The following is a 9467-nucleotide window of genomic DNA, read 5'->3' as shown; positions in this document are numbered from 1 at the left end:
GTCTCGAACCAAATCCTCACCAAAAATGCTAAGTTTCGTCATCTCGTCAAATTGTAAAGTGTTGCATCGGCATTTGAACCTAAGAACCATAGGTAGAAGTCTGATTATGTTAATCACAAGAAAACTTAGGCCAGAAGCGATTGCTTAAATTAAGAGAATTCGCTTATATCTGTTAAAATAAATCAGTATGCCATACAATTGGCTAGATAATGCGCATATTTTAGTAAAACGTAACTCCCTCTCTATTTAATAACTGTGACGTGATGTGAAACTATCATGGTGATTTTCAAAATCTAAGCATAAAAACTGGTTAAAAAAGCAATTAAGTTCTCGAAGGTAAAAATCGTGTTGGCTAGTGTATTTTTTATTTAGAATGTTTCTCGATAAACAAAAATATTGAAAATGAAAATTTCTTCAGTATTTATTTTTTCAATTGGAATTGATCAGGAACAAATGTACTTGGAAATGTTTTTGTAAGGGGCGGCTTCTAGAACGTCTGTTTAACTCCGCCTCGAATCTCTGTGAAGAATAGTACCACTGTAAAAGGGCCAGATATGTCAGTAGAGTAGGTTTATTGGAGTAGTGCGTATGTTCTTTTGTTATGTTCTAGCCGCTTTTCTATCCAGAAGCGTCAGTCACCTGGAGGGATGATTATGGGTACTCATCTACACGACGGGAAGGTGGGCCAGTCCCAGTAAAGCTCATGCCATCTCAGTTCGAGACTGACTCATCTGATGTTGCCAAAGGTGGGACCGATTCCTCTGGGGACCCATTCCAGAGCGAAAAAAAAAAATCCCGTGATGTAAAAATAATAATAATAAATAAGCTACACTAGTGCAGAGCACGAAGAGAAAAAAAAATAAAAAATAGAAAAATAAATAAAATAAAATTTTTAATCTGCTATCTGGGAATCCCCATTCGTAGCTTGTGTTATTCTGTAGGAGATTTTCCTGCTCGTGAATACCTGCGTCGAGAAGTTCTGGAAGGCAGCCAGGTTCTCTGGTGTTTGCAACAGAATGCCCAGTTGGTTTTCGATGACAGAGATGGTATTAGTTAGGTCTTGCCTCAGGTCCTCATAAAGAGCTCACTCGAAGAGCAGGTGGAGCCAATTCTCCTTGGTGCCGCGGTAGCAGGCTATGGGTATAGGCTAGTTGGAAGAGCTTCTCGTTCAATGAGCCATGGCCTGTAACTAAGAATGATGTTTCAAGAGTCAGAGAGAGAGCCACTTCTGCGCTGACTTAGAGGACAGAAAAGTGATTTCCTCAAGGAGATTCCGGAAAGGATCTCCTTGTAACTGCTCCCTGGACAGAAATGTCCCACCTTTGTCTGCCCAATGTTTACCAACTCATTGTAACAGCGCGCTCTCTCTCTACCTAAGAGTCAATGTCCAGGTTTAATTCAATGTCCCAGATCTTGATCAGGATTTTCTTCCTGATTCTAAAGGTCAGACCACGGAAGGTTACATACAAGTCCAATGGAATGGCCTAAGACCTGGATGGCAACGGTGGATACTGTCCTGCATACCCCGTGGATAGCCAAGAGCATTGTCTGTTATATAGAGACTAATTACCTACATTTTTACCAATCTAGCTCGGTGGAACCAAGCAGCTGCAGCATACGACACGGTTGAAAGGAAGACGGTTTTATAGTATAGCTGGAATGACCGCTTGAACGGCCTCCATTCGTTCCTGGCGATCCTGATGATTGAACCTGAAAATTTTTCACCTTGGAGTTAAGATGGGTGAAGTGGGGATGAAGGCTTAAATTGTGATCAAGAACCATCTTTAGCACAGTGGTCTGTGTGACAATGGGAATTTGTACCCCGGAGACTAACTTGCGAAGGCCGCCTGAGGTCCAGGCGGCCTCCGCAATTTTGGTCTTACTTGGATTTATCCATAGTTTATTTAGTGCAGCCCAGGAAGAGAGGTCGTCAAGGACCCGATTAGCGTTGTCTTCAATGACTTTGCGAGAGCAGCCGGACACGACGATCGTGAGGTCGTCCGCGAAAGCCACAATCTTGGTATTGTCAAAGGAACGGGAAAACCAGTCTTGTAAGATCATATTCCACACGAGGAGACCCAGTACTGAGCTCTGAAGGCACCCCGGGTGATTGGACTGGAGACATGATGGTGTTTTGACTTGAAAATTACTGTTCTATCTGAAAAGTTGCTTTGTAAAATTTTATAGAGGTGGCTAGAACAGAAGGCTGTCTGGAGACGCGCGAGAGCACTGCCCCACCAGACAGTGCCTCGACGTCAACGAAGATGGCAAGTTCAAATTTTACTTGGGAGATTTCTATGTGTAGGACTAGATCGAAGAGATCCTCCTCGCAGGATCGTCCTGGAGTGAATCCATACTGGCAGAGGAAAGCAGATTCCGTGCTTAAAAGAGAGCTGCGGTCCTAAGTGCCATTACCCGCTCCAGTATTTTGACAAAGTTTGCAAGTAGCGCAATTGGACAGTGAGAGCGCAGGTCAGTAGAGTTTTTGTGCTCCTTCTTAATGAGTCTCTTTAGCGCGATCTCCCAGTCCCCAGGGAACTTCCCTCCTGAAGACATTTGTTGTACAGTAATAGTATATACTCCGACCGAAGCTCGTGAAGGCGGAGGATGAAACTGTATCTAATCACGAGCATTTTTGGATGTTAATATTTTGGAGACTGCCGCTAACTCTTCCAAGGTGAAAGGTTCTGTGGTTTCGTCTGATTGATAACTATTGATTGCTGTACGAATAGCAATAGTATGTTCAGGCAGGTCCTGAGCAGTGTCGTCTGGTGGAAATAGGTTATCGAGGATGATATTGGCTAAGTCCTGCCAGTTGGAAGTCTCCCGGAAGTCTGCAATCACCGTGCCGAAGATATCCGGGTTTCAGGTTTTGTCCCGCATGATCTTTAGCATTTGCATTGGTAAAGGCATAAAGTGCAAGAAAGCAAGCTTATACAGCATCAGCCACAAAAAAAAAAAAAAAAAAAAAAAACCTTCTCATTCCACCCACCCACCCACTCGCTCGCTCGAAATGTTTGTATAGTTCTGCCTTGAATCCATTTAATCTATCAACTTCTATAGCGACAGACAGAAGTTTGCTTCAGCAATCAACCACCCGCTGGCTAAAGGAAAATTCGACACATCTATCTTACAACTGTCTTTCCTCAATTTAAATTTATACCCTCTCAGGCGATTATTCTGAGCAAAAGGAAGAATCCCATCAGCATTGAGCTGGCACAAACCAATCAAGGCCTTATACACCTCAATCAATTCACCTCGCAGTTGCCTAGTCTCCAAACACGGTAATTTGCAAAACTTAAGTCTTTCTTCGTAAGAGCAACCCTTTGTTCCGTTCACTAATCTTGTTGCCTTTCTCTGTACTCGCTCCAGCAGTTCTACATTCTTATTAAAATGAGGCCTCTAGATCTGTATACAGTACTCAAGGAGTGGCCTGACCATTGCCTTATACAAGGGGATAATCACCTCCTTATCCCTGCTAGAAAAATTTCTGTATATCATTGACAAGACACCATGAGCTACTCTGGCAGACCGCCTGCACTGCTCAGTAAACTTCATATCTGCTTGAACAATTACTCCCAGGTCCTTTTCGTTCTCTACCACCGTCAGTGTAGTACCACAGATTTGATACGTTAATCTGGGATTACTACTTCCCATATGCAGTACTTTACATTTGTCAATGTTAAACTTCAGTTGCCACCTCTCAGCCCATCTACTGAACTTTTCTAGATCCTGGTGCAGTAGCGCACTGTGATTAGTGTCATTAACAACCCTGCCAACCTTCGTATCGTCTGCAAACTTAGACATTAAGCCTGATATACCATCATCAATATCATTAATAAATGCAGAAAACAACAATGGATCGAACACGGAACCCTGGGGGTATCCACTAATAACATTGGTTCACGAAGAGCAGTGTCCATTGATTACCACTCTGTCTTCTCCCACTCAACCATCCCTTTATTCATAACAGCAATTTTCCTCGAGTGCCACACTGCTCCAAATTGTACAGCAATTTTCCTCGAGTGCCACACTGCTCCAAATTGTACAGCAATTTTCCATGTGCAACAGTATCAAAAGTCTTCCTAAGATCCCATATATGATATGAAAATTATTCTTTGCATCCAGTTCCTTTGTGACCACATCATAATGAACAATAAAATTGGTCAGACAAGGCTTCCTCTTAACAAACGCATGCTGTGTCTGAATTATAACTGAAGTCTTGTCTAGATGATCCTGCAGTGTGCTTCTTTAACCAGTGCCTCCACTAATTTCCCCGGAACAGAAGTTAAATTAACAGGTCTGTGTCGCCCTTTGATCCTCCTTTGTGAATTGGGGTCACATTTGCACTTCTCCGGTCCATGGGTACCTCCCCTGAGTCCAAGGAATCTCTAATAATTATGGCTAAGGGTTTACTTACTTCCTTTGCTGCCTCCTTTAATATAAGTAGATAGATCCTATCCACCCCAGGTGCCTTTCTTATGTTTATCTTCAACAATTTCTCCTCCACTTTGCTCAGTTATTACAAAATAATCTAGCTCACTGCCAGAGTTTAACACACCTTTGGCATTCCCCTCCCTGAATAACTCCTCATGTGTGAATGTAGATGCAAAATACTCTTTTAGTTTGTTAGCCACCTGAGCAGGATCATCAACAGTTGAACCATCGATATCAAGTGGACTAATCTGATTCATTCCCTTCCTTCTAGAGTTTACATAATTGAAGCCTTTACTGTTTTTCTTTGAATCCTTTGCCAAAGATTTTTCGTAATATGCCTTTGCCTGCCTAACGTACTCTGTCACTTGGTTACAGACCAGCTTATATCTATCATAGGCTTCTGTGTCACCTGTTAATTTTTATGTATCCCATGCATTTTTCTTCTCTGCAACAAGTCTAATTAGCTCATCTGACATCCATTTAGGCCTAAATCTTGAACAATATTTCTTAATTAGTATGAAAAGCCTAGTAGCTTCCAAGATGAGTTCTTTGAATGCTTCCCATTTTGAATTTGCTGTTAGTAACATCGTCAGTTGGTCCCACTGTATAGAGCTTAAAAACTGTCTATGACCATCGCAGTCACCTTAATGAAAGCAAAAACCCTTCCCTTTATCCCTGACGGTAATTACCTTTTTGAGAAAATCCCACTTCAGCACACTGTGATCATGCCACCTAGTGGTTCCTTTATCTGCAGATTCTTAATGCATGAAGAATCACTATTTATAATCAGATCAAGAGTATTACTCCCTCTAGTTGCCTCCCGAACGTGCTGAGTAGAAAACAATCATCCAATAAATTTAAAAACGTCTTGCTAGTGTGTGAGTGACCAACCACAAATTCCAGTCAATATCTGGGAAATTAAAATCCCCCATCATAAGACAATCTGATTTACTGATCCACTATTTCTCTGTAACAGTTGTTTACTATGCTCATCAGAATCACTAGGCCTATAGCACACTCCTACTCTCAATTTTGCTTTCCAAGTGCTTACGTCATACCAAACTATCTCGACACTACTCTGACCACGTATGTCGACTGGCTGTACTTCCTTGGATTTTATGTGTTTCTTAACTAATAGCATAACCCCTCCTCCCTTCCTATCCTTTCCGTACACATTGTCCTTTAGCTCAGAAAAATCACCTGAGAGGGCATAAATTCAAATTGAGGAAAGACAGATGTAGGATAGACGTGCGGAAATTTGCCTTTAGCCAGCGGGTGGTTGGTTGGTGGAACAGACTGCCATCCCTTGTGGTGGAGGTTGATAGCCTAAATAAGTTTAAGGCTCAGCTGGACAGGTATTTTGAACGAACAGAGGGGTGAAGTGGAAGTGGGTTTTTTTTTGGCTGATGCTGCATAAGCTTGCTTTCTTGCATCAAATGCCTCTACTAATGCTAATGCTAATACTCCCGAAATTCCATTTCTGCATTCCTTATATCTGTGTGACAACACGTCTCTGATATCCAAACAATATCTGCCTTTGATGTTTTGACCAACACCTCAAAATTTTTAAATTTATTTCAAACTCCTAGCATTGGTGTACAGGCAAGTATACATGCACCTGTTCCTATTCTTAGCTACCCTAACGCAGCCCATGTATTTACTTGTTCCGCAATGACTCCCAGCAGTCTCTGAAATCCCCCGCACCTTGTTTTACCAGATCTTGTAGACTAGACCCCCACGGATTGGACCTACCATACTCACTGACAAAGTCAGATGAAGTTGCCTTCTTCCTCGTTACAATGGCCCTCGTATATTCATTTTTCTCAGCGATATATTAGCTGTGTAGTCATGCTACTTCTGGGGCTGGTCGGTCACGGTGTCGCTGATAAAAACGGCGGGATATTTGGGCAGATGATCTAAGCAAGGCGAGTTTCCGAGTCTACCAGGGGCATACAGTGGGACGGAAGACTTTCTTCTTGGCGGATTTATAAGAGGCCTTCAGGATGGTTTGCTGCAGGGTGGTAACTAATTCGTTGCAGTGCAGACGCTGTATTGTGTTAGATCCTTGAGAGGGAAAGCTTAGACAATAGATCTTTCGTAAGCTTTCCAGTCAATATTTCTGATGGAAAATTTAACAACTTCTGGAATCATAGTTTCATTGGTGTTTATGATTGTAGTTAAGGTTACGGAGAACAGGATAACTCCGTGATCGCAAGTTGTCCAGTTCGGGATTACTTCCCAATTGGAAAGTAGAGGGCTGAGGGTCCTTGTGGAAACGCGAGATCAATGCTTGACTCTCCTGTAAGTTGTATGTTAACTAGGTTGATTGTGGATCGTCAGGTTCCTGCAGATGATGAAGTCCAATATGAAGGCCTCTGGCGTCGGTAGTCGAACCGAACCAGAATGGAGACTTTGCGTTGGCATCAAGCAAAAAGAGATCAAATCGAGAGCTTTGTTTTAATTCCAAAATTTCAGGCACTATCATTATTTCAGGCGTGCGTGTTAAAATCCAAGCGTTTCTTTTTACTCCTGATATTAATTTTTTTTTAACAAAAACATTGAACGAAGTAATATATAAGTAATATAAGATATAAGTATAAAACGAATGTCACCGGGAAGAGAATTACTGATTAAATAAACTAACCTCTGAACTGGAATTTTATTTTTGACCTCCACGGCATGCTGTGATCTACTTGAATCACAGAGAAGTCGATCAGAATCCGGCCTACTTCCGAGTAAAGTAAATTTGTTACAAAAGTATCAGAAGTATACTAAATGTGTAATATTAGTACAAACTCCTGACACGGCTGCGAGTTGCTAATTAATATCCATATGAAGAACGGCTTAGATTGCACGAACTGCAAACCTTGGCTACAAAACATCTTCGTGGGGGGGGGAGGGCTTATAGAGGTATATAAAGGCCTTGAAGGAATCAGTATAATGAACGAAGGAGGTACATTTTCACTGGTAGAAGAGAGAGGAACCAGGCGGCACAACTACAAAATTTTGAAGAGGAACAAAAGGCTGGATAAGTTTCATTTTCGGAAAATCCACTTCATTGCATCATTTAGCCATTAGAATACTGACACATAAGAATTACTTCTTAGTAATTAGCCTGTGCGCACAACTTCCAAAAGAAAAACGGAATTTTCAAATCCTGAATGTGCAATATTTCGATTTATAAGGCTCACGTTTCACGATAATTAAAATTGAAAATATCAATAATCACAAAATCTGAATCGATAATGATATTTGCCTAACGGAAGCTATTACACTGATAATTGGAAATTAGAAATTTTAATAACATCGAAGTGCTGCGTCTCAAGAATTAGGTCCCTTAGAATACGTGAAAAATTTCATGGTCGACTTATGCTGCAGACAAACAGACACGTGGACTCTTTTCTTTTAATACAGAAAGTTTACACAAAATAATGGAAGACAGCAGCAATAAGGAATGAAATTTTATTAAACTTATTATCACCTTAAACAGTTTATTAAAAGAAACAAATGTAGACAATCAGTAATAAGGTTGCTAACAGACCAAAAAAAAGTAATATTCTAATAGGAGGGATTCACATCATCCTATGTGAATTATTACAATTGAAAACAACTGGGATGCAAATAAATGGTGGCTATAATTAGAATTATTAAAAAAAAAAAGTTACGAAAGTCGCCACCTGGGATACACGTTCGATCGCATACGATGACTGGGATGGAATCGAGATTCTCGTGACTTTCATAATCATTTGTAAGCCGCAAATCAACGACTGCTGACATTAAAAGTACGTACACCGCTGGCGAAACTGTTTCACGAGCAGGCACAAGTAGCATTAAGTGTCTCGAAACGGAATGCTTGTAGGAGCACGGTGTCTGAGAATGATGTCAGGAGAGTGATGCCAAATTTAAAGAATCAGGTTCGCTAAGTGTGTGTGAACCTAGAATGAAACCATTTCCTGGAGGTAGAGGGTTTCTCCCTAGTGCCAGCGGAGAATGCATTGACTAAGGCACAAATAATTAGTAGTGTTCGTGGTTTTGCATACCGTTTTGGCCTGTCTCCTACCATACTCTTAACTGTTGGACAAATTCCGTGAGAAATTCGTATAAGATTATCCTTGGTCCTCATCTTTTTCCTGGCGAGATGGAAATTCGTTGCACGGCAGTTTCTTTAGCGAATATAAGTTGACAATGATGGCCATGGAACATTTTATGGACATGAAATCTATTTCCACTTGAACTGAATTTAATGTAATGTAATTTGGTTAATTGCACTTGTGGACTTAAAGTGAATACGAAGTAGCTGTTTGTCGAATTTAATATGTAAAAACGACCTCTACGTCCAATGTTAATCCGACGTGGATTTCATTTTGGGGTGAAATACTTTATTTCCTGTTATTGGTAGGTGGATGCTGGCCTGAGTGGTGTCCTACCGTGCGAGAAACTTGCTTAGTCGTCGATGCCGAGAGTACCCCAAAATGGCTGGCAGATACATCAGCGCCGGCTTTACCGTAGACCCTGATTACGAATTGAGCCAATTCCTTGAAGATTGATTCGAAAAAAAAATAATTCTGCGAAGTCTTGTTATTTCACGTTTTTTTTTTTTTTTTAGTCCTGTGCCATGTATTACGTGTGGCCAGGAGTCAAAATAGAAAGTTTTAAGAAACGGAACGCTTCTTAATAGCATATCTTATTTATAATAATCAAATGCGTACATGACAACACAAATGCGAATGACGAACAGGAAGGTCATTGCAGTGCGCTTCTGTCTACTGTTAGTCCGAAGTATGTCTTCTTGTTTCTGGATTACGCCCATGTCTTAGTATCATCAGCACAGGTTTGTGCAAGTTATGTTCATCGTAATGGAAGGCTCTCTTCCTAAAGTTGTGATAGATAAAGAGTTGGTCGCTTCTTCCATTGGAAACATAATGCTCATTTGTCAGGGATCCATTTTTATTCTAAGCAACTCGTAAAGATGTCAGACAGCACTTTTACTGTACAGACGCCTGCTATTTTTACTACATACTGTGGGAGGT

Source organism: Mastigoproctus giganteus, chromosome 2 (genome assembly GCF_048544385.1).
Source record: "Mastigoproctus giganteus isolate SK-2022 chromosome 2, ASM4854438v1, whole genome shotgun sequence".
NCBI classification, from domain to species: domain Eukaryota; kingdom Metazoa; phylum Arthropoda; class Arachnida; order Uropygi; family Thelyphonidae; genus Mastigoproctus; species Mastigoproctus giganteus.
The sequence above is the reverse complement of the archived record's forward strand: the minus strand, read 5'-3'. Positions refer to the sequence as shown.